At 42.6% G+C, this 26,387-nt stretch overlaps 1 protein-coding gene and 1 long non-coding RNA gene across 4 annotated transcripts in view; both read left to right on the top strand.

The window, feature by feature from the left end:
- LOC135231272 (uncharacterized) overlaps nucleotides 1-25,619 on the top strand; it is a 58,580-nt gene extending 32,961 nt beyond the window's left edge. The window contains exon 2 of the long non-coding RNA XR_010321953.1: nucleotides 1-25,619. This exon is cut by the window's left edge and continues 19,842 nt beyond it. This is a non-coding gene — a long non-coding RNA (uncharacterized LOC135231272).
- Nucleotides 1-26,387, top strand: part of CAMK1D (calcium/calmodulin dependent protein kinase ID) — a 491,464-nt gene that overhangs the window by 98,541 nt on the left and 366,536 nt on the right. The window lies entirely within an intron of this gene.

Raw genomic sequence — 26,387 nt, forward strand, 5'->3', positions numbered from 1 at the left:
GCGGCTGATTCTCCAGTACTGTTTGCTATTTCAGGTAGCAGTTTAATGAATGGACGTTATTGTAAGTATGCATATCCAGAAGTCATGCAACAGCATATGAAGTATTTCACAATTATTTTTAGGCATTCTTCCTCTTTGAACGTAGTCAATGTTGTTTGTTGTTGTTAGCTGCCGTCAAGTCAATCCCGACTCATAGTGACCGCATGTGTGCAGAGTAGAACTGCTTCATAAGGTTTTCAAGGCTGTGATCTTTCAGAAGCAGATCTCTACGCCTCTGGGTGAGTTTGAACCACCAACCTTTCAACTAGTAGTCAAACACTTAGCCATTTGTGCCACCCAGGGACTAGTTACATTGAAGGAGACTGTATTGTTTTGCCACAGTATCTATGAAATAAGAAGTTTGTTTTCCTTCATAGAAACCAAAGACCTCTTTTCTTGGAAGCAACTCACTGTTTTCTAAGTACACAGTAAAGGCTGTTCTCTGTATCCACTTCTTCAGTGTTCTCCCAGCCAGTACTTCATACATCTTCGCTGCAGGGGAAGATCCTTGGCACTCTTGTGAGTCAGTCAGTGAGAGAAGATAAGCTTATGTTCATAATAGTTTTACGGTTCTGCCAAAGCTTCAATTCTGTTAATTTTATGAAATATAAATGCAGTTTCTTATGGGTCTATTTTGATGAATTACAATTTGTATTTATGGCCTCCTAGGAGTTTTAAAAACTGCTGATAAGCATTTGAGTCTATTTGTGAGAGTCTCAAGGCTGTCGGACAAAATTGGTATAAGATATGATAGTATCAACAACTATAAAAATAGTTCACATTTGTGCAGTGCACTGGAACTCATTATACACAGTTCCTATGTGCTATATTAAGCACGAGAAATAGGGTCAAAGGGCAGGCATAGGTTCAGTGGACTGATTTGAGTCCTGGAGCTCTTTCTGACCAGTTCAGGCAACGGGGTTGTGCAGAAAAGAGTTGACGTAGCGTGTATAAACTGCTATCCTTGAAAAGGCCTGCTTGCACGATTGGCCCTTGGCTAGTGCCTGGGAACTTAGATTTCAGAATGATTCCTAACATTTACTGGTAATAGTGGCTCACTGTCCCTAAATTGTGCCAATAATATGGTTTATGTAGGACCCGTACTTTCCCTTAAGGAGTCTGGAGTTTTGGTATGTGCTAGGCAGGGGGTACTAAAAAAAAAAAAAAAAAAAACCTAAACCTGTTGTCAAGGAGCCCTGATCGTTCAGTAGTTAAAGCACTCAGATGCTAACCAAAAGGTCAGCGGTTCTAACCACCAGCTGCAGTAGAAAAATGTGGCAGTCTGCTTCTGTAAAGATTACAGCCTTGGAAACCCTATGGGGCAGTTGTACTCTGTTCTACAGGGATGCTGTGAATCAGAATCAACTTGATATCAATGGGTTTGCCTTAAACCCGTTGTCATGGAGTCATTTCTGACTCATGATGACTCTATAGGGTTTTCTTGGTTGTAATCTTTAGGGAAGCGGATCCCCAGGTCTTTCTTTGTGGCCCTTTTGGGTGGGTTTGAACTGCCAACCTTTAGGTTAGTCGTCAAGCACAAACTGTTCGCACGACTCAGGGACCTTGCCTATATGATTAGATACCCTGGGCACTTAGTCTGTAACGAGTTGCCCTGGTTGGCAACATTTCACACATGTTATCACAACTCATTGCTGGGAGAATTAAAGCGTGTCCTGTGTGACTCAACTGGGAGAAAAGTCTCGGAAGCTTGTGCCTGGTTTCCCCCTAATTTTACCGCATGTGTCTTTTTCTTTACAGATTTTGTTTTGTATCCTTTTGCTGTAATAAATCATAGCCATGAGTTTGCCTGTTTGTGGAGTCCTCCTAGCAAATCATTGAACCTGGGAGTGGTCTTGGGGATCTCTTGACACAGGGGTCCTTTCAGAGTTGACTTTAATGAGAATAGCTCAGAGGGCAGAGCTTATCAGCAGCTTGGGCTGTGCAGAATTGAGCATTATACCAGACAAGGAGCATCTCTTTTCAAGATTCTGTCAGGCAAATAGTGGCTGGAATTTGTGCCGTGAGTCAGAGGGTGAATCTCTCCGACCGATTAGACCAAGATTATAGAGTTAATTTATTTCCTGACTAATTGGGTTAAGGGGAATGAAAATAAATTTTAAGAGCTTTTTAAAATATCAGTCTATCACATTTTGGTACTTATTAGTATTTTAGTTCATTTTGCATATTTATTTATAATCCCAAATTTATCTTCTGAAGTAAATAACAAGAATGTGTAATGTACCAGCACATCCATATATCAGCCAATTTTTCCACCTCTAAGGTGGCCAGCTGTTGAGTTTTCACTACCAAATTCCCGGCTGTTTTTTTCACCTAGTCCCCGCCACGTGAAGGATTGATACACATATTACTGGGGTCCAAAACGCCCAGTTAAAATATATCTCAAAGGGATAGTAAAAATCACAGACTGTTACGGCACCTACCTTCCCTCTCCTCCCCAACCCCAGTAATGTTGAATGACTAAGTAAGAAATCAGCGAAGACGGTATGTGTGAAAACACCTCACACAGGCCCTGGTGGATGGGTGTCCAACACACCATGTTTTCCCTCATCCTCAGCAATGCTCATCGCCCTTCCCCCAGAGTATTCCTAAGTGCAGAGAGTACTAACAAATGAACTGGGACATTTCCAGATGTTTCCCAGAGTTACACTGATGTTCCAGGAAGATGCATGTTTGTGATCTTGTGGCTTCGGGCCCCCCGGCATATATACTGTAATTTAAGAAGCTTATAGTTTGTGGCAAATGTCAGGCAAGGCAAAAGGGAGTGATCAAATTCATCCCAAATCTATTTTGTTGTATTTTATAGTCTTTGAAATTTGAGCACTTGTATATGGTTCGGAAACCCTGGTGGTGTAGTGGTTAAGTGCTACGGCTGCTAACCAAAAAGTCGGCAGTTTAAATCAGCCAGGCGCTCCTTGGAAACTCTATGGGGCAATTCTACTCTGTCCTATAGGGTCGCTATGAGTCGGAATCAACTCGACGGCACTGGGTTTGGTTTTTGGTTTGGTGTATTGTTCAAAAGGCAGTTTGCTTAAGCAAAGTGTTAAACAGCACACCTATTCTCCAGCCATTCTGGACGTCAGGCAGGAAGTAATCATTCCTAAATTCTGCTTTTGCATTTGTAGCCATAATGTGACAATCTGGTGAGAACAGTGGGTAAGGACTTGGGTTTAGCCATCACCCAAGAAATACTTAGGGTTCCACGGATTTTAGTTAAATGCAGAGGTTTAATAGTGTATTTTTAATTGAAGGATAAGATAATGGGGCAGCATTTCTCCACCAGCTTAGATAAAAATCCTCTTGCTCATCTGAACATTTCTGTAGTAGCCACTAATTACAGACAGTCACCAATTACCATGAATCCAGAGATTCTTACAGATAATTAAAATTCTCTGATGATCCTGAAATTTCACTTTTGCTGTTGGTTCCTATTTTCACTAAGCCAATTTTATTATATATATATTTAATTTTTATTGTGCTTTAAGTGAAAGTTTACAAATCAAGTCAATCTCTTATACAAAAATTTATATACACCTTGCTATATACTCCTACCCCGGTGGTGTAGTGGTTGAGTGCTACGGATGCTAACCAAGAGGTTGGCAGTTTGAATCTGCCAGGTGCTCCTTGGAAACTCTATGGGGCAGTTCTACTCTGTCCTGTAGGGTCTCCATGAGTCGGAATCGACTCGATAGCAATGGGTATATACTCCTAGTTGCTCTCTCTCTAATGAGACAACACACTCCTTCCCTCTACTCTTCGTTTTCGTGTCCATTCGGCCAGCTTCTGACCCCCTCTGCCCTCTCATCTCCCCTTCAGACAGGAGATGCCCACATAGTCTCATCTGTCTACTTGATCCAAGAAGCTCACTCTTTACCAGTATCATTTTCTATCCCATAGTCCAGTCCAATCCCTGTCTGAAGAGTTAAGCCAATCTTATTTTAAAAACAAATTTTAACAAGCATCATAAAGTCATCGTTTTGGAGCAATGGCCGCATATTTTATCCATGTTGTTGTATTTAATTGTCCCATTGCCCTGCAGTGTGGGCATTATCCCGACATTACAGGTGAAGAGACAGAGGCTCAGACAGGCTAAATGCAAAGTCACACCTTAAGTCATAGAGCTGGGATACAACTTCACTTTTCTGACTTAAGGTGCACACTCTCCCTGTGTGTGTGTTTTTTAAACTACTGTCTACCACTGGTAGGGGTCGTTGTGGTTTAGTGGTAGAATTTTTGCCTTCTATGTGGAAGACCCAGGTTCAATTCTCAGCCAATGAACTTCACATGCAGCCACTGCCCATCTGTCAGTGGAGGCGTATGTGTTGCTGTGATGCTAAACAGATTTCAGCAGAGCTTCCAGACTGAAATGAACTAGGAGAAAAGGCCTAGTTATCTTTTGGGAAAATCAGTCAGTGAAAACCCAATGGATCACAATGGTCTGGTCATTTTGTGCGTGGAGTCACCATGAGTTGGGGTGGATACCACCGCAGCTAACAACAACCCACTGGTAGAAGTATGGTGAAATGTTTTGAAAGCAATCAGGAGGAGGCCAGAAAAAAGCTTGATATAATCTTGAATCTTCAATTCCCGAGTAACCAAGAATTGACAAATGTTTGAGAGAGTTAACTTCAATTTCTTCATTTAAAAAATTGGGTTGGTAAGTATCTTTGTTATCTAGTGCTGCCATAACAGGAATACTGCAAGTAGATGGCTTTAACAAAGAGAAATTTATTCTCTCTCAGTCTACTAGGCTGCAGGTCCAAATTCAGGGTAGCAGCTCCAGGGGAAGGCTTTCTCTGTCAGCTCTGGAAGAAGGTCCTTGTCATGAATCTTCCCCTGGTCTAGGAGTATCTCAGGCACAGGAACCCCAGATCCAAAGGATGCGCTTTGTTCCCGATGCTGCTTTCTTGGTGGTATGAGGTCCCTCCTATCTCTCTGATCGCTTCTCTCTTTTATATCTCAAAAGAGATTGATTTAAGACACTCTCTGATCAATATAACTGCCACTAATCCATCTCATTAACATCAAAGTGATAGAATTTACAACACATAGGAAAATCACATCAGATGACAAAATGGTAGACGGTCACACAGTACTGGGAACCATGGCCCAGCCAAATTGATACACATATCTTTGGGGGACACAATTTATGACAATAAGTTTTTCCTATTTTTTTTCCTTTGGGTATTGTTAAGTAGCAAATGAGATAGTGTATTAAAAATTCTTCGGTAAGTACTACCAGTGATACGTATGCCAAGGAAGGTTATTGCTCTTTGAAAGCTCTGCTCCTCTGAAAAGAGTCTGGGCCTAGGACTTTGTCTTTGGCTCTTCAGACTTTGAGGGAGGTCTCCATGGTAGATACGAAGGACTTTTTACAAGAGGTGAGAGCCAGGTCTGGCCCAGACAAATAATAACTGCCAAACAAAGCAGTGGGTTAAATGAGGATTGTCATGGCTGGGAGCACCCTTGTTTGTTTAAGATCTCTAGAACTTTCTGGCTGGGAGGCACATGGGGTTTTGTTAACTCATTTTGAAGCAAACCAGATACCCTGAGGTTGCCCTCCATTTCAGGTTTAAATCTCTGCTATCTCTTGGCCCCTTGAGAAACTTGCTCACAAATATAAGGAGGGCGGAAGGAATGAAAAGATGTTGCCACATTTTGAAGTGTTCTAAATAAATACGAGATGGTAGTTGGGTATCCACCCACGTTTTCTTTACAGTTGGAACTCATTTACGGATGAGTGGTTACTTAAACAACTTCCCAACCGAAGTAGTATGGTTATTTAATGTGTACCTTTTTAAAAATGTTTTCACCTCTCTTTTTTTTTTAATTGACAGCTGTAAGAGGTCTATCTAAATGACTTTTCTCTCATCACTGTTCACTTTCTGAGAACATCATTGAAGAGAGACTTCATAATGCCTGGCATGGTAACTGACACAATGTAGGAATGGCATATGTATTTGTTGAATAAATGAGCTATAGGAGCATTGACAGAGACCAGGCTCGGTTTGCATTACCATCTGCAAGTCAAATGACCTCTTCTTTGGTCTTTATTCACATGACTTTTATAAAATATGTCCTTTGGGTTATTTTTAATTGAAAAAATTTTGAACTAATAGTATATTTACATGAAATTGTAAGGAATTACGAAGACAGATCTTGTATACTCTTCACCCAACTTCCCTCATTGGTAACGTTTTGCAAAATTATAGTACAATAACAACCAGGATATTGACATTGATGGAGTCCACCCATTTTATTCATACAGTCTACCAATCTTATTCAAGTATATTGTTTTTATTGTGGTAAAAATGTATATAAAAAAACATTTTCCAATTTGGCATTTTTTTACATGTGCAATTCAGTGACATTGGTTTCTTTCATGACGTTGTGCAATCGTCATCATTATCCATTTCCAAATTTTTCCACTGCCATTAACAGAAACGCATGACCCTAAAGGTAAGACTCTCCCTTTCTCCCTTCTGCCTCCTACTTACTGTAACCCTTAATAAACTTTGATCTCTATATATTTGCCTATTTCGTATAAGTGCAATCATATAGCATCTGTCCTTCAACTATGTTTTTTACAGTAGTGGAGTGTGATTAGGGAAAATAAAAGCCAGGTTGTGTGCTCTGGTGCAAAGGCGAAACCAGAGTTTTCTGCACTTCTGTTCAGTTCCCAGCTTCAGAGGAAAGGTGAATTTGGAATGATGAGGGGAGTCCCCCAGGAGCCCTAGTAGCACAATGGTTAAGCACTCAGGTGCTAACTGAAAAGTTGGTGGTTTAAACCCACCCAGTGGCTCCGTGGGAGAAAAACCTGAAAATATGCTTCTGTAAAGATTACAGCCAAGGAAACCCTGTGGGGCCGTCATACTCTGTTTTACGGAGTTGATGTGAGTTGAAAATTGACTCAAAGGTACCCAACAACAATAGCCAGGGAATCCTTGTGGGTGAGGAGAGGTTTTCCCAGGGTGGCATGGGGTGGAGAACAGTAAAAGACTGTTTGGGAAGTTCACAGGGCAAAGAAGCAGCACTGTTCTGTATTTTCCAGGGAAAGGCCAGCTTACTGTGGTTGACCATCTCAGTGCCCATCCCATCTATGGTCCCTCATCCACCCTCAGCCCCCAGCCCATGTGCTGGGAACACGCGGAGTAGTTTATGCTTTTTGGAGCCCAAAGTCTGTTCTGCACACAAATCCTGGCCCACATCCTCCCCTTCTGAGTGAGAATTTCCAGAAGGTTGGAGAAGAATTAGCCTCTGTCTTTGTCATCCTTTCTTTTCATGTGGTTGTGTTTCTTATTGGATTCAAATAATTAGGTGTTGGAGGGATGGTGGCACCTCTTTTTATTCATTATTTAGCAGCTTCTTCTCCGTCTACATTACAGAGTCTTCCCTGGGCAGGCCCCGAATCTCATCTGTTCTCAGCAGTCCACATAGCATCCTGCTCCATAATAATTAATGCAGATGGAATTAAGTGAACTGCTCCATAGGGAGGGATTCAGATGGAATAAAGACCTGCAGCATTCCTGGTAAAGAGAATGAGGAGAGGAGGGCAATCTGCAGCCTGGGTCAGGGAGCACTGTTGTATTTCCTGTATCCTTGAAGTCCACAGTCCTGCTGAGCCTTAAAGGGACTCCTCTCAATTGGGAATTTGGCCTTGTTTCTATTTAGGGAGAGAACAACCACCCAGCCTTTTTGCACGCCTGAATTAAATCCAGCATTCTAGGTTAGAAGATAGCAGTTCCCCCACCCTTCCCTTTTCTTATGTAGCCTTAGAAAATGTCTGGATTTCAGCCTGTACAAGTAACTCACGGAGTTAACCCTTTCTTCTCAAGCAGGCCTACCCTCTGGGGTGCACAGGCGACAATACATTTAGGCACAGCCAACCAAGGCAGCATTTGCATAATATTCCCTAATTTGCTTTCCTAAAATCTGCCATAGATTGGGAAGAGAAAAATACACACCTTTCACAGGAATTACTAATCCATGAGAAAATAACCACATAACAACAGCTGACCACGTTGGAACCCTGAAAGACTTTTTTTTCCCCTAGGAAAAGCTAATAAAATTCTTCTGTGAAATGCTTATAGTACAATATTATTTAATAAGGTTTAAGAACCTGGTTTTTAAGTTTTTACCTTTTGGAGAAAATAATGTCATATTTTACTTGGAGAACAATTTAGTTGGAATGACCCTTTCAAAAGGAGCCCTGGTGGCTCAGAGGATAAGTGCTCAGGTGCTAACCAAAAGGTCAGCAGTTTGAACCCACCAGCTGCTCTGTGGGAGAAAGATGTGGTAGTCTGCTTCCATAAAGATTACATCCTTAGAAACCCTATGGGACAATTCTACTGTGTCTTATAGGGTCGCTATGAGTCAGAATTGTATCGATGGCAATGGGTTTAGTCTTATTTTTGGTTTTTGAGCGTTTCGGGGGATTTGAAAACACGTGTTAAATTATTCTTTAAGCCATTTTATGTAATCATTTCTCTCAGAACCTTGTTATTCCTGGCAGATTTTCTTTCCTTTTTTTTGTTTACTAGGTTATTATTTTAAATGAAGTGAATGAATACCAGAAAAAAGGACAGTGAGTTTCTGGTTGACTGCTTTGGATTTTCCTTTGGATCCAAAGGCGTATCTAAATGATTCCAAATGTCCACATATTAGTAAGCAACCAGAAAATTAGATTTTCAGATTGCCTCAAATGTCATTATTGCGTACATAAAACACAGCTAGCCTTGAGGTCTACATTTGCCTTTAGGATTTTGTAATGATTTTCTGTCAGGCTTTGGGAAACTTCGATTTTCTATGTGATACACATACAGCTGCTTGTTTTAAGTTAGGGAAAGTGGGCTTCTTTTTCTTCATATGACATAAGAAGACAGGAAGAAGAATGTGAAAAATCAGCTCCAATCCCACCGCTCAGAAATAACTGTTGTTAAATTTTTGATGTATTTTTCTGTGCATAAATAGTAAACACAGTTACTTTCATGTTGTGTATTATATCTTCCATTTTCCTCTAAATGTCACATCTTGGACATTTTCCCATATTGTAAGTCTTTCCCCCAAATATTATATGTGCCTGTCCACCCCAGGTTTTTCTTTCTTTTTATTGTGGTATATATGCATAACATTTGCCACTTCAACCATTTTCACACCTTGGCGACATTAATTACGTTCACCATGTTTAACTGTTGCCACTGTCAGTTTCCGCATTTTCCTATCACCCATAACATCAATTCGGTGCCTCTTTAAGCAATATCTTCCCTTTCTCTCCTCCCACCTGCCCCTCGTAATCACTAATAAACTTTGGTCTCTATGCATTTGCCTAGTATAGATATTTCATATAAGTAGGATCATACAATATGTGCCCTTTTGTGTCTGACTTATTTCACTCAACATAATGTTTTCAAGCTTCATCCATCTCATAGCACATATCAGGACTTTATTTCTCTTTATGGCTGAACAATACTCAGTACATATATGTAGTTGCCCTTTGGTATTTGAGGGCGATTGATTCCAGGACCTCCACGGGTACCAAAATGCAAGGATGCTCAAGTTCCTTATATAAAATGGCATAGTATTGGCATATAACTTATGCACATCGTCTTTAAATCCTCGCTGGATTACTTTTAATACCTAATACAATGTAAATGATGTGTAAATAGTTGTTAATGCTTACACTTAATGCTTTCTCAGTCTTTGCAAGCACTTTATCACGAACCGGAAAGACCATTTTTGCCATTGTAGGGGCAGCACTAACACGTCCATGAATTTCAGCCTCTTTCTGATTTATTGTGTGAATGCTCCATTTGTTTTTACTGACCTTACAGCCCACTTCGGCAAGCAACATGCCACTTTTTAAAAGATCTAAGATTTTTATTTTCTTGTTGAGAGATAACACTTTAGGCTCCCTCTTAGTCTTTGAAGGATTGCTTGACTACTTCGTTGCTTTTTAGGAGCTATTCTTTCATAGAAACAAAGGGTGTACACAGCACAAGTAGCGAATGAACTGAGGTGAACAATGCTCAGACAATGAATGCTGGAGACACAGGATATGTGAAACGGCGGGAGGCTACAGCAGGGTGTGCCTACACATCACTTAATTCGAGTGGTTTCAGCTTAGTGCTTGGCGCTCTGCAAATTCAAGTTTTGCATACTGGAACTTTCTTTTTTCTTTCTGAATATTTTTGATCTGAGGTCGGTTGAATCCACAGATGTGAAACCTGAAGATACTGAGGGCCGACTGTACTACATTTTATCTGTTCATCTATTAATGAACATTTGGGTTGTTTCTTGGCTATTGCAAATAGTGCTGCAATAAACATTGTTGTATAAGGATGTTCGCCTCCCTGCTTTCAACTTTTTTGGGTATATACCTAGGATTGATGTTGCTGGATCATATGGTAGTTTTATGTTTAACTTTTTGAGAAACCACCAGACTGTTTTCCACAGCAGCTGCACCATTTTACATTCCCACCAGCAATAGATGAGGGTTCCAGTTTCTCTACATATATGTCAACACTTGTTGTTTTCTGTTTTTCTGATAATAGTCAGCCTAGTGGGGGTGAGATATATGTATCTCTTTTGAATCCCAAGAAACCACCCAGTCCTAGCTTGAGGTCCAATATACTGCTCCCTCTATGCTAAACAGTGCCTTAGTGTGTGGGTGGGAGGCTTATGCCAGAAAACACCTGGTTCATTCCTTTAATTTTGTCTGAGTATCATTTAATGTCTTCTCATCTTCCCCCTTTGCTCATTTTACTTCCCCATGTATATTTTTCCCACGTTATTTTTTAACACATTTTTAGTTCTAATTTCTTGTTTGCCGGAATTGATCAGAAGCTTGAGGCTGAGTGACCATTCATTGATTACTGATTTCTCCCTGCCCATGTGTTCACTGCAGGCTGTAGGAAGCAGGCTTGTTTCTCTTTGAAAGTGATAGTTAGCCTCTGGCCTGGATCAATGTGTCCCCATTACAAAAGTGAGCAGTTTCTTTTATGATTCTCTTTCATGTTAACTTTTGGGCATGAGACCCACAAGCTCTCTATGTTGACATCTAATTGAACATGGCATCTAATGCAAGATGGCAGACCTATTTTTTAGTGCCCAGTGTGGAATGGGCTTTACATAGCAGGTGATGATGTTAAACGTGTCCTGAGTCCTTTGGCTAGAGCTCAGCAGCCAAAAGGCCTGAGGAGTATCCTGTCAACCGCTGGAGGCCCTTCAGCTCATAAGTTCCTGAGAATCAAGAAAGATAGGATTTAGAATACCCTACTCTGGTTCTCTGCTTGCCTCCCCACTTGCTGAATGAATCTCAGCTTGCTTTCATTACTGCTAGCACAGTAAAAAGGAGGTCATGTTGAAAAAGCTAGGTCTCTGAGCTTGACTGTGATTCCATGTTTAATCTGAGACATGTCTGCCCTTTTGTCCTTCTCCTTTGCCCAGTACACAGCCATTTTCGGCGTATAACTCATTTTATTAAGGAGTGAGGGCATTTTGAGATACAACATGCCATCCGTACAATTTCCCATTATTTGTCTCTGTTTATTCATGTCTAAAGATACTATGTGCTTCCAGTGTTCTGATGGTTTCAGGCCCCAGCAAGACCCATGAACTCTTTAGGTGGTGTGTGCACAATATCACTAATGGCTTCACCTCGTGTGTCCTTGCTGATTCTTTCCTTCCTGTGATTAAAACCCTTGGCCAACTTCCTCTCACTTGCACGTACCCTGTCTTCCTATATAAAGCCTGTCTCATCTCTCAGATCGCGTCTCATTCTTCCCTCTTCTTTTATTCCTGATCTCTATCTCCATATTTTTATGTTTGTCATTCATTCATTCATGCAGCTTTAACTGAACATCTTCTATGTGCCAGGCTGTATGCTTGAGGCTGAGTGTACAGGGTTGATCAGACACTGTCCCTGCCTTCAAGGTTCCCACTATTCCTTACCTAGGAGCTAAGTAAGCAGGCAGGTGTCCAAGGTGGGGCTTGTTCTAATGATGCTGTGGACAAGGGGCAATGGAAGCACTGGAGGTTGAGCATAAGTCTGTCCAGGGGGTTGGGAAAGACATCAATGGTGAACTGCCCACCCTTAAAGGAGAAGTAAGAATTTGCTAGGGGCAGGAACAAGAGGGCACACCAGGCAGAAGAAACAGCAAATGCAGAAGCTGGAGGTATAAACAGTGAGTCGTATTTGTGAAGAATAAATTTGTTTGTTAAAGCCATCCATTTGGGTTATTTCTGTTATAGCAACACTAGATAACTAACAGTAGGCTAGCAACGCTGCTCTTCAGAAATCAAGGGGCAGAAGTCGCACTTGGAAAAAGTAGGCTGTGGCCACCTCATGAAGACCCTTGTATATCAGAATAGTAACAATAGCTAACACTTAACATGGTGCTTATGTGTAAGACACTGATCTGAACACTTTATAGATGTTAACTCATTTAATCCTTGTAACAACCTAAGAGGTAGGTACCGTTGTTGTCTCCATTTTACAGATGAAAAAACTGCGGCCTAAGAGGCTAGGAGACAAGGTCACACAGACAGCAGGGAGTAGAACCAGGGTTTGTATCTTGCCCAGTCTGCTCCCCTAACTGCCCAGCTTTCTGCCTCTCACACTTTATCATGCAGGCCTTGAGGAACCATAGAAAGATGTTAAGTAATGGGGAGTAGGACCCACATTTTGTAAAGATAGTTCTTTATTTTTAGAGACAGTTGGAGACTTGATGCAGGGAGACTGCTTAGAAGTCCCTGTAGTTTTTTGAAGGGAACCTGATAGAATATTCCTTTAGAAACTTTTTCTCAGAATTATGTATGCTGACAAAGCATTCTCTTGTTGTTAGGTACCGTTGAGTTGATTTGATTTCTTGCTCATAGTGATCCCACGTGACAGAGTAGAACTGTCCATAGGATTTTCTAGGCTGTAATCTTTATGGGAGTAGATCACCCGGTCTTTCTCCGGCAGAGGTGCTAGGTGGGTTTGAACTGCTGACCTTTAAGTTAGCAGCTGAGTGCTTAACTGTTGTGCCACCAGGCTCCTTAAAAGGCCATCTAGAATCTATTTCTAAACCAACATTAGTTTATAACAAGGCCTGGTGGTGTAGTAGTTACGGCTGCTAACCTAAAGGTCAGCAGTTCAAATCCGCCAGGCGCTCCTTGGAAACTCTATGGGGCAGTTCTACTCTGTCCTATAGGGTCGCTATGAGTCGGAATCGACTCGACAGCAAATGGAGAGGGTGCTAAGAGATTACAGAGTGTGAATCTATTTTGGGCCTCTCCAAAATAGGAAAGGTTGCTCCCTGCGACCTACAGATATCTACAGGGTAGGGATAATTACAACATGGCTATGTGATGGAACTGGAAAATGAAATAAAGATACTGGAAAATGAAATAAAGATACTGTATAATTATTGTAAATTTAGATTCTTACTCAAAGAAGAAGGTTATATTTCTTTACAAAAATTCCTCTTATTGTGTCAGGATTTCTTAATTTTGGGAATCTGTACCGAAGGATAATATTTTCTTGGTTTCTTTCAAAGCTGGCAACTAAGGGAACTAGAATAATGTGTTATTGAATGTTGTATTTCCACCTATTTTTTTTTTTTTACACTATTTGAGCTTCAATTTGTGTTTAGTTACTACAAGTTTTCTCTTACTAATACCTACATTGCCTGGCCCTGTAAACCCTTTATTAACAGGTTTGCGAGTCTTCATTCCTGAGCAAACCTAGTTCTCCGTTTTCTCTGCTCCAAGTTCTGTTATTATGGAATTGCTGTAAGGAATACAGTACATGAAAGGTAGTGAGTACACTTTCAGATATATGGAGCTTGAGATGCTGGTGGCACATCCAGGGGCCATGTAAGCAGGCACTCTACTATGTCTACTCTCTACTTGGCCACATAAGTAGGTGGTGGGATGGGAGGGTCTAGTATTTAGGATTGACCTGAGGCTGGAGGCAGATATGGGTGTCATCACCTATGCCAGGAAGGATAGGATTGCCACAGAGAACAGAAGGCACAAGAAGAAGAGACCAAAGACAGAAGACCAGCCTATCCTTTGTCTACTCTTGTCTATGTTGAGATGACAGAGTAAGCAATAGAACCAAGATTAAAAGAGAGCATCTTACCCAGAGCTTAGTCCCATTTCACTATCTTTATGTGCACAACAACAGTCACTAGAGCAGCAAGAATGGGATTTTAGTAGACAGGCTGAAATAGATAAGACCAGGTGTAGTAGCCACATGGACCAAGAATGGGAAATCCAAAGGATACTGAGAGGGCATGGTTGGAATGATAAGATGGGAACTAGGACAGATTGGGGTTTTAGAAGTCAAGAGGAAGAAAGTTCAGGGAGTTGCAAGTGGTCAGTTATTAGATGCCAGAGGGTTCAAAGATGATTGATAAGTGTCCACTGCATTTGGCTTTTAGGAGGCCATCACGACCTTTGCCAGAGTCCTTCTAGGTAATGGTGGTGTGAAATCCAAGATGGGATCCTTCTACCTTGCTCTCCTCTTAACTCTTGAATCCTAGCCATTCTGTCAGCCTGGACACTATGCTTCTTTATACCACCCTTTCTTACCCTTCATCACTTCAGAACATAACCTGAAGACTTCTCCTACACATTTTAAATGCCAGTATTGGAGCCCAGACACCTCTAATCCTCTGTCAGGAGGCCTCTTCTCAAAATTCACAAGTATCCTAATTTTAATAGAAAAATTGGGTTTGTTTTTAATTTCTGAAATTCCAAACATCCAAAATGCTTGAGGAGTCAGAGTTTCCAGAATTCTCTGTGGCTCTTGAAATCTGAATCTCAGGAAACAAGGATTAGTGAACCTGGAGTCCTGGGGGAACTGTGGTCTCCAAGTCCCACAATGTACAGTTCCTCTTAGGTTTTCTACCCGAACTCTCTTTTAAACCACTTCCCTGATAATCAGAGCTGTGATGTTACTCCAGCTGTTTGTGAGTTATTGCTGTTTTGTAAATCCTACTGACATTGATTAATAATAATAATAACAGCTACCATGTGTTGAATGTCTACCATCTTTGGGGCATGAGACCAAGTGCTTGACGTACATCATCTCCTTTCACTCTTCCAATCGCCTTAGGAAGTGAGTGGTAGTAACCTTTTCTGATGAATAGAAAAGTTTCTCAAAGCTAGTGGTTCTCAAACTTGAGCATATGTCAGAATCACCTGGATAGCTCGTTCTGACACTGATTGCTGGGCTCCACCCCCAGACTTTCTGAGTCAGTAGGTCTGGGGTAGAGTCCAAGGAATAGTATTTCTAACAAGTCCCCGGGGGGATGAGGATGCTGCTGGCGTCCAGGACCACACATTTGAGAACACTGCTCTTGTCACACAGCCAAGTGGCAGAATAGGATTCACCCCTGGGCCTGTCTGACTCCACAGGCGTGCTCTTCCCTTGTAGGAAGTGTGACTACTTAGGAACCTGCAATAGAGAGAAGTCTGCTCACACCCAGGATAGACTAAGGGCTTCCTAGGAGATTCAGGTTAGCAGCAGGTGAGATCGTGGCATGGGTGGGTGTATCAAGGCAAAGGGTGTGCTTAGGTGCAGGAAATAAGGGAGAGCATATAAAAAGTTATACAGAACTTAAAACAGTAATAAAATTGACTAAAAGTCAATGTGGTTTTTATTGTCTGTATGTGTTGACAATTCTGAATAATATCAGTGATAAACACTTTTCTCTCTGTTCCCCTGTCTACCATTGCTTGGCGGCTAAAGAGAAAAAAGCCTAAACAGCCCTTTGTTGTTGGCGTTGTGGTTAACTCCAAATTCAGGGACCTCACCTTCTCCTTCTGTTTTCCACACATATCTGGGCACTGGGTGTTTAATCCACACCTAATTGGTAAATATTTCCTCCTCCTTCTAGATTTTGATGCTAAAGTACACTAATTTAAAATATTTAAGGGGACAAGCCAAAGACTATAGAGATACACATCTGTTAGGTAAGTTTAACAGCAGTCCCTTCTCTGTACCAGACAGCAGGCCAACCACCTGACCCATGTGGACTCATTTAATGCTCACAGTAACCTCCTGAGGTGGGTTCTGTTATATCATTTTACACCTGAGGAAGGGAGATGCAGAGAGCTTAAGTAACTTGCCCAAGGTCACAGTAAATGGGCAAAGCCAGGATTCACACCTGGCAGCCTTGCTCCAGAGCCCAAGCACTTAACCACTGTATTATACTGGCCCTCTGGCATATAAAAGCAACAACAACAAAACTAGTTGCCATAAAGTTGATTCCAACTCATGGTGGTTCCAACTCATTAAAAAACAAACAAACCAACCTATTGCCATGGAGCCAATTCGACTCATAGTGACCCTATAGGACAGAGTAGAACTGCTCCCACAGGGTTTCCAAGGCTGTAGTCTTTTTTTTTTTAGTCTTTAGAGAAGCTGACTACCACATCTTTCTCCCACGGAGCGGCTGGTGGATTTGAACCACTGACCTTTCAGTTAGCAGTTGAGCACTTAACCACTGCACCACCAGGGCGCCTCCAACTCATAACCCGACCCTGTTACTGTCAAGTCGAATTCCAAATCCTAGTGACCGTGTAGGACAGAGTAGAACTGCCCCGTAGACTTTCGAAGGAGTGGCTGGTAGATTCATACTGCTGACCTTTTGGTTAGCAGCTGAGCTCTTAACCATTGCGCCACCAGGGCTCCAGCTTGTAGTGAGTGCTTAATAAGTGCACATTGGATAGATAGCTGCTGTTGCATCGACTTCAGCTTATGGTGACTTGGTATGTACAACAGAATGAAATGTTGTGCAGTCCTATGTCATCCTTACAATTGCTGGCATATTCAAGACTGTTGTGGCTATGGTGCCAATCCATTTCACCCTTGCTGGCCCTCTGCTTCACCAAACATGATATCGTCCAGCGATTGATCCCTTCCTGATGACTTGTCCAAAGCAAGTGAGTTGGACAATGTTTTGTTGTGACCGATAAGGTTTTCACTGGCTGACTTTCAGAGGTAGACTGCTAAGCCTTTCTTCCTAGTCTTAGTTTGGAAGCTCTGCTGAAACCTATCTACCGTGGGTGAGCCTGCTTGTATTTAAAATACAGGTGGCATAGCTTCCAGCATTACATCAGCATGCAAACCACCATAGTATGACAAAATGACAGACGAGTGATGGTTACAATGGATGGTCAAATGAAAACAGGCTTACATGGTGCAAGCAGGCCAGGGAGCCTCAGTCACCAATCCGAGCAGGGCATTCTGTGGGTCACTGGCAATACTCAAGTGGTTACTCCCAGTCCACTTAAACCCAGTCCACTTAGGGTGGTAGAAAATCCCTCTTGGCTACATCACGTCCACTGTAATGAAATGCGCTTTCCCTTGAGGGAGTGGTTATTGGTATTTATAGAGCCTCTTATAGCCGAAGGCCTCCAGAAGCAACAATTACCTCTCTAATCCTTTTAGCATCTCCCTGAAAGAGGGAAGTGAAACATACAGCTTGTTTCTGCTTCCTGTCTTTTCTTCTCCCCACTCCTGCCCCACTACGGTTTACCTGTAGCACATAGTATCAAGGTGGGAAGAAAAGAGGGGGGATTTAGAGGGAATTTTTAGTCATTTATTAAGGAGGCCTGGTGGTGCAATGGTTAAGCACTTCTACCCAAAGGGTTGGTGGTTCGAACCTATCCAGTGGCTCGGTGGGAGAAAGACCTGGTGATCTGCTCCCATTAGGATCATAGCCTAGAAAACTCTGTGGGGCAGTTCAGCTCTGTCACATAGGGTCGCTAGGAGTTGAAAATCAACTCAGTGGCACCGAAAAACAAGTCATTTATTGCAAGTCATGTTCTGAGCAGAGTGGAAGTGCCGGGCTGCTTGTGAGGGCCTTGAGGTCAGCGCGCCTGCTATTCCACTTTTTTTTAATATCTGGGAGCTAAATGGAGAAATAACCTTCTTCCTCCTAAAGAAATCTCACCAGGCACTTTTCACTATTCTCCTTATGAGCGAGGAAAGAAAGTTTGAATAATAGAATTCTCTTTTTTTCTCAAGCAGTGAATTCTTCTGTCTTGGCAGCTACAGTGTTCAAGATAAGTTATGCAGGGGAACAGCACAGAAAATGGAAAGAGATGAGGTCTGGAAAACTTTTATTCATTGCTAGTGGGTTTTTCCATATGTGTGTATATATTACACACATTTGCATCTATGCCTGCTTCAACAGCAGCCTATTGGGCACGTCGCCAATAGCCCTGATTGTGACTGGCTTTTGTTATGCATGTGTAATTGAATTCAGTGATAGTACCTGAGGATATACTTACTGCAAAGAGATAAGGTTAATTTTGGTCATCCGGAGGAACAGACCAAGGGATGCCGTGATAGTGCTGGCGAGTTCCTTGTTTATACCAGTGTTTTCTGTTACTAAGGGTAGAATAAAGCCTAGATAAATAAGATCTGCTATTGCCGGCCTTCAGGAAATTTGCAGATGTTAGGAGCTCCTATTTCAGGATTGTTAATAATCCTTTCCTGCCCAGTGCTAGCTAAGTGTACAAGAGACATAATGCAGTTAGAGAAATACTCTTAGCTTCCTGGGTTTTGTTTTTTCTTCATTATAATATCTGGCTGGATTAGCTTCCTCCTTTAAAGGTTGGTGGTTCAAGTCCACCCAGAGGCGTCTTAGAAGAAAGGCCTGGCAATCTACCTTTGAAAAATCAACCACTGAAAACCCTGTGGGGTACAGTTCTACTCTGACACAGATGGAGTTGCCCTGAGTTGGAGTCGACTCAATGGCAAATAGTTTTCTTTTCTTTCTGCCATTAACCATTCTCTGCTGGGCCACATCCCTGTGTATGTGAAGCTGGGTGAGGCCCCCCCATTTCCAGTTTCTGGGAGACTTCAGTCTGTCTTTGTCGAAGGACCATCATTCAGCATTCAGTCTCATGCTTTCTTTCTTTTTAATGAGCTGATGTCATACCTGGTGAACAGGTGTTCAAGGCTGATGTTCCCAGCCAAGGTCTGGCCGCCTGAAAAAGGCAGATCCGAGTTGGCATTCTGGGTGCTTCATCTATGCGCCTGTCACCCATGAGCTTTGAAACAGGAAAGACATGAATATTGTACCAGCTGGGTTCTGAGCTCTGGCTTCACCCCAAGGCGTCAACCTCTCTCTTCTTCCGGCCCCAGCACTGCAGTTCCTGCTCCTCCCCCTCCTCTCCTTCAGTACTTTCTCTGTGGCCAACAATATCCAGTCACTTTCCCCTTTCCTCGTTTCACCTCCAGATACAGAAAATGTATTAAGTATGTGTTAGGAGAAAGGAAGGGCCAATTAAAGAAGATTCTGGAAGAAAACAGGAAGAAGGAAGCATGAGTTAAGGACTTTAAAAATCGGTCACACAATGATTCTACCTCCTTCCCTACAGGAAAGCAAAGATAGGAGACTGAGAGCTGTCATTATCCTCCACTTAACGACAGGAGAGCGCCAGAGTTCTTGTAAGTGCCAGGAAAGTCAGGGAGCTGCTGGCAGCTGAGCTCACTGGTTCTTCCGAGACAGCCAGTAGACGCTCAGTGCCAGCGGGGACACGGCCGAGGATGCCAGTTGGGGAAATTAGCTCGGGGTCGGATGAGCTCATACAAGGGGACCACTGTGCTGTGGAAATAGTGACTCCCCTGGCCTCAGATCAGATGAGGAAAAGATTTTCCAGGAGGTGGCTCATGGAGTGAAGCCTGGTTTGTGGCTTTCTTCAGATGTTCTCCAGGTTTCTAACATGTGTCATGCGGCTCCAATAAAGAGGCCGTTCTACAGCTGCATCAGTGGTAACAGTGATGGCCGGGGCTGGATGCTGCCCATGGAGCTAGGTGTGAGAAGGGGGAATCGGGCTAAGTCCTTTGTGTGCCCAGCGGAAATCTGTTTCCTTATTGACTTCTTCCTTTCTTCTCGTATCCTAGCCTTTTCTATCACCAATTACCATCTAGGTGGAAAGCTTTGCTTTTCAGATTTGTGTGCAGAGCACAGGCAAGCGAAGAGAAACCTTGCTGAAAGAAATGTCGTTATAGCATTTTGCATGTTTTCATTGCTACCAACACAGGCATTTCTAAGGAAGAATGCAAACACGCCCGAAATAGAATGCATTAGTAAGTGTAACTGAGGAGGGAAGTATATTTTTAGCAAATATGGCTAAAGCAGATTACTGCTGTGAGGAGTTTTTTGGCTTTAACAAAAAGAAGTTTATTTTGTCAAAGTTTAGGAGGCTTTGTTAGGTGCCATTGAGTTGATTCTGACTCGTAGTGACCCTATGTACAACAGAACGCTGCCTAGTCCTGCAACATCCTCACAATCGTTGCTATGTTTGAGCCCATTGTTGCAGCCACTGTGTCAATCCATCTTGTTGAAGGTCTTTTTTTGTTGACCTACCACCTTACCAAGCAATATGTCCTTCTCCAGGGACCGGTCCCTCCTGATAACATGTCCAAAGTACGTGAGATGAAGTCTCTCTGACCTTGCTTCTAAGGAGCATTATGGCGGTATTTCTCCCAAGACAGATTGGCTCTTTCTTCTGGCAGTCCACAGTATATTCAGTATTCTTCACCAACACCATAATTCAAAGGTGTCAGTTGTTCTTTGATCTTCCTTATTCACCGTGCAGCTTTCGCATGCATGTAAGGCAATTGAAAACACCATGGCTTGGGTCAGGCATGCCTTAGTCCCCAAAGCGATATCTTTTTAATACTTTAAAGAGGTTTTTTGCAGTAGATTTGCCCGATACAATACATTGTTTGATTTCTTGACTGCCGCTTCCACGGGCGTTAACTATGGATCCAAGTAAAATTAAATCCTTGACAGTTTCAGTCTTTTCTCTGTTTATCATGATGTTGCTTATTGGTCCCACTGTGAGGATTTTTGTTTTCTTCACATTGAAGTACAATCCATATTGAAGGCTGTAGTCTTTGATCTTCATCAGCAAGTGCTTCAAGTCCTCTTCACTTTCAGCAAGCAAGGTTGTGTCACCTGCTTATTGCAGGTTGTTAATAAATCTTCCTCCAATGCTGATGCCCTGTTCTTCTTCATATAGTCTAGCTTCTCTAATTATTTGCTCAGCATGCAGTTTGAATAGGTATGGTGAAAGGATACAACCTTGATGCTCACCTTTGCTGATTTTAAACCATGCATTATCCCCTTGTTCTGTTGAAACTGACTCTTGGTCTATGTATAGGTTCCTCATAAGCACAATTAAGTGTTCTGGAATTCCCATCCTTCGCAATGTTATCCATAATTTGTTATGATCCACACAATTGAATGCCTTTGCATAGTCAATAAAACACAGGTAAACTCTGCTCTTCTCTGCTTTCATCCAAAATCCCTCTGACATCAGCAATGATATCCCTCATTCCACGTCCTCTTCTGAATCCAGCTTGAGTTTCTGACACTTTCCTGTCAATGTACCGCTGTGAATGTTTTTGAATGATCTTCAGCAGAATTTTACTTGCGTGTGTTATTAATGATATTGTTTGGTAATTTCCACATGCTGTTGGATCAACTTTCTTTGGAACGGGCACATATATGGAATTCTTCCAGTCAGTTGGCCAGGTTGCTATCTTCCAGATTTCTTGGTGTACAGGAGCAAGTCCTTCCAGCGCTGCATCTGTTCGTTGAAACATCTCATTTGGTATGCTGTCAATTCCTGGAGTCTTGTTTTTCACCATTACATTCAGTGTGGCTTGAACTTCTTCCTTCAGCACCATCAGTTGTTGATCATATGCTACCTTCTGAAATGGTTGAATGTCATCAATTCTTTTTGGTACAGTGACTCTGTGTATTCTTTCTATCTTCGTTTTTGATGCTTCCTGTGTCGTTCAATATTTTGCACATAGAATCTTTCAATATTGCGACTTGAGGTTTGAAATTTTTCTTCAGTTCTCTCACCTCGAGAAATGCGGAACGTACTCTTTCCTTTTGGTTTTCCAATTCTAGGTCTTCGTACATTTCATTGTAATACTTTATTTTCTTGAGCTGCAACTTTGAAATCTTTTGTTCAGCTGTTTTACTTCATCGTTAGGAGGCTAGAAGTTTGAATTTAGGGTGCTGGCTCTAGGGGAAGTCTTTCTCTGTTGGCTCTGGAGGAAAATCCTTGTCTCTTCTGAGCATCTGCTCCTGGACAGTCTTCTTGTGGCTTGGCATCTCTCTTCCCCCATCTCTGTTTCTTAGCTTGCTTGTTTAATCTTTTTTTATATCTCAAAAGAGATTGACTACACCCTACACTAATTCTGCCCCATTAACATAACAAAGACAAGCAATTCCCAAATGGGATTATAACCACGGGTATAAAAAAAAAAAAAAAATCATTGCCATGGAGTTGATTACAACTCCCAGCGACCCTATAGGACAGAGTAGAACTGCCCCGTGGGGTTTCCAAGCCTGTAAATCTTTATGGAAGCAGGCTGGCACATTATTCTCCCATGAAAGTGGCTGGTGGGTTCGAACCACTGACCTTTCAGTTAGCAGCAGAGTGCTTCAGCCACTACACCACAAGGGCTCATAGAGCTTAAGAATTATAACACGTATTTTTGGGGGACACAATTCAATCCACAACAGTGAGTGAGACTAAAATGAGGGAAGGGCAAAGCTTGGACGGGGTGGTGTTGAGGAATGTGGCTGCTTGGATGGGGTGGTGTTGAGGAACGTGGCTACCTCCCAGCTGTCCTCTGGAGCTGATGATGGGGCTGCGGGGTCATGTCATAACTCCTGGAATAGTCAGGGCTTCTGGAGGATGCTGAACTGGCTTTAAAGACCCTGTTCTCCAGCTCCTGCCTGTTGTAGGCATAGGTAGCACAGCTGTGGTGAACCCTGTGGCTGGAGCCCAGAAAGGCAAATGGTGCCCCCACCCCCTAACATGGCTGCTGTCATTCACCTCTCTAGATTGAGGACAAGAAGGCCTGGTTAAACGAAGCTGGTTACCTTAAAGGAAGTCAAGGCACTGGTTAGTGGAGCTGTGAGTCCAGCAGGAACCCTGGAGGGAAGGCAGGAACTTGGGTTTCAGCTCTGTGCCTGCCAGATTGTGGCACCTGTGCCAAATCAACTCACAACTCTCTTTAATTCAGTTTCTTTATCTGTGGACAGGGAGTGTTAATATTTCCTCAGGGAACCTTGAGTCCAGACAAGGTCACCGATAAGGGAAGCCTTGAAAATTTGAAAGAAAATTGATAAAGATGCCAAGATGTAATCTTATTTTTCCCCTGAAGATTAACTAAGGTTTAACACTGATAGCGATATGAGTATGTCTCAGCCACTTGTAAAGACATTATTCACAGTAGAACGAAGTTCAACCCAAGGTGAACCATTCTGGTATCCATCTGGGGCTCTGGCTACCAGATTACCGGATTATAAAGCAGTTTCTCCACCGAGGAGTCCCATGTTTGGGACGCCAACACGCTTGTTCTGACGTCTCTGGCCGGGCCAAGTGCCTTCTGGGATCCGCAGCCTCGCGTACATCCCTGACACCCCTTCCCGTAGGCTTTCTTGCAGAAAACGGCCATCGCCATTCACCCAGGCCTCCAAATCAGAGACCTTGAAGTCTGCCAAGTAAAATCTTACATTGCGACCCAGCCATAATGCCACCTTCTTTCTTACAGGGTTCTAAAAGAAGGCACGAACGAGCAGAGTAGTAAAGTTCGGAGTCTCTCACAGTGTACTCTGTGCCGTAGGCGGTGGGCCAGAGAATTACAGATGTGAGGGCCTTACTTTTAGGAAATTCAATGCATGGCAATTTAAACCTATACAAAAGTGAAAGCCATGAGCTAATTTTTAATCATTTTAAAATATGATTTCACAAGTTTCCTTTAATTACCAAGTTCTTAATTTTAATTGGAAAATTTTTGATTTATACTAACCTTTTCGGGAATATGTGGATTACTTCAAATATACTACCCCTCTACTGTTTTTTTGTTTTTTTTACTGTCAGCCTCGAATGGCATACAAGTGAGTGGCCTTATTGATCAATTCATGAGGTTTATAATCTGACTTGTTTCCTACACTGTTCTCCAACAAATGGCATGGAGCTGCCCTGTGGCAGAGAGAGCTTTGGTTGATTTGTACTTTTTTGTTTGTTTTTTCGGGTTTGATTTTATTGAGTTGACTCTAAAGTTGTCTTTGAGTTCTTTTCTAGTCCTTCAGTGCCTGTAGCGAGCCGCGGCTCATCATTGCAATGACATATATCCCAGACAAAAGGCTCCAAGTAACTGGCGTAATTTCTGATGGATCCTATAAGGTGCTCCTATCATTAGGAAGCTGTATCAGGCCCAAAACAGTTCTGAACAGTTAGTAGTGGCACTGAGATTTTCTCTGTGTTCTAACAGTAGAATTCTGTGTTCTACTGAGACCCTTTGCAGTGTCCAGCAAATGTCAATAATATCTGAAATGGAAAGTGTGAATTAACCACACTGCAAAAATATCCACTTAATATATGCTTATTAAATAATAAAACAAAGCTTATGGGCTTATGGCCTCTCCTTTGTTGTTTTGACAACCTTAGCATTTCAGGATCTCAACAGGACGACTTCTGTTGATGAATGCAAGCCTGGGAAATACCCTCTCCTAGGCCCTCTGAAGAGGCAACAGTGGTTCAGTGGTAGAATTCTTGCTTTCCCATCTGGGAGATTCCCGGCCAGTGTACCTCATGCACAGCCACCACCTATCTGTCAGTGGAGGCTTGCGTTTTGCTATGATGGCGAATAGGCTTCAGCGGAGCTCCCCGACTAAGGCAGATTAGGAAGAAAGGCCTGGTGATCTATTTCCAAAAATCAGCCAGTGGAAAACCTTATGGATCACAACTGTCTGATCTGCAAACTCTCATGGTGATGGTGCAGGACTGAGCAGCATTTTCTTCCATTATGCATGGGCTAGCCATGAGTTGGGGACCTGCTTGATGGCAGCTAACAACAACAACAACAACAGCCTCAGGAAGTCTCTTTCCCAAGCTGCCCTCCTTATCTGCTTGAATTCTCATGACATCATTCACTTTAAGGTGGTAGTGACTGGTAACTTAGTATTATGCTTCATAGAGTTGGAAGTCTGTAATAAAGTTTCCAGTGTTAACCATTTAATGGGCGTGGATTTTTTTCTCTGAGGATGGGGGCTTTCTAAGCCACCTGAAATCATAGAGGTGGGTGCCAAAATCATGTGTGTGTTGGTGGTTAAATCCACCCAGTGGCTCTTCCACAGGCCCGGGATGAGTGTGATATGAGAAAATGGCTTTCTCCTTAGAGTGTCTTCTATAGAGCATGAAATGAAGGGTCAACTCGATTTATCAGACCACAACAGTAAGCAGTGGCTCTACAGAATGCAGGCACAAAAGTAGACTTTTTTTTGATAGAGACTCTAACCAGTTGCCATGCAGTTGATTCTGACTCATGGCGATTCCATTTGTGTCAGAGTAAAACTAAGCTCCATAGGATTTTCATTGGCTGATTTTTCAGAAGTAAATCACCAGGACTTTCTTTTGAAGGGCCTCTGGGTGGTCTTGAACTTCCAACCATTCCATTAGCAGCCAAGAATGTAACCATTTGCACCACCCAGGGACTCCATTAAAAAAAAAAAAAAACCAAACCCAGTGCCATCGAGTCGATTCCGACTCATAGCGACCCTATAGGACAGAGTAGAACTGCCCCGTAGAGTTTCCAAGGAGCGCCGACTCCGTAGACTGTCTAAAACCCATTGCTGTTGAATTTTCAGTCATAGCAATCTTATAGGACAGAGTAGAACCGCACCATAGGGTTTCCCAGGCTGTAACCTTTATGGAAGCAGACTGCCACATCTTTCTCCCTTGGAGCGATTGGTGGATTTGAACCGCCTACCTTTTGGTTAGCAGCCAAGCCCTTTAACCACTGCGCCACCAGGGCTCCTTATAGACTGTATACACGCTGTAAGTTAATGGAATAACTTCCCACTTTTCCCTTTCATAGTGGTTACTGTAGTGTATCACTGCACATACTTTCTGTGCCCCTCTATTTAATTTCCCACTTTTATCTCAAGCTCTCACGTAAATTTGCCTTACGTTGACCCTCCGCTTCCACAATTGCTTAAAGGCAAAGCCTGGCTCTGCAGAGTACCACGTGCCCATATCCCTGCTGCTCCCCGGAGCTCAGACACCTCTGAAGGTGCATTCCAGCCTTCCTCACAAGAGGAATGTGTCGCTGGACGCTGTGTTCCCTGGCTAGATAGTGTGGGGCAGCTGTGAATGGGGTAGCTACACTTGCAGGTCCAGGTGCTAAAGGTGTTGGTGACACTTGGCCAGCATGTAGGAAGGGTCAGACAAGCACATGTCTATAGCGATCGTAGCTGGGAAATGTTTATCTTAGTGGAATCTTTTACGGA

This window comes from Loxodonta africana, chromosome 4 (genome assembly GCF_030014295.1).
Source record: "Loxodonta africana isolate mLoxAfr1 chromosome 4, mLoxAfr1.hap2, whole genome shotgun sequence".
NCBI lineage: Eukaryota > Metazoa > Chordata > Mammalia > Proboscidea > Elephantidae > Loxodonta > Loxodonta africana.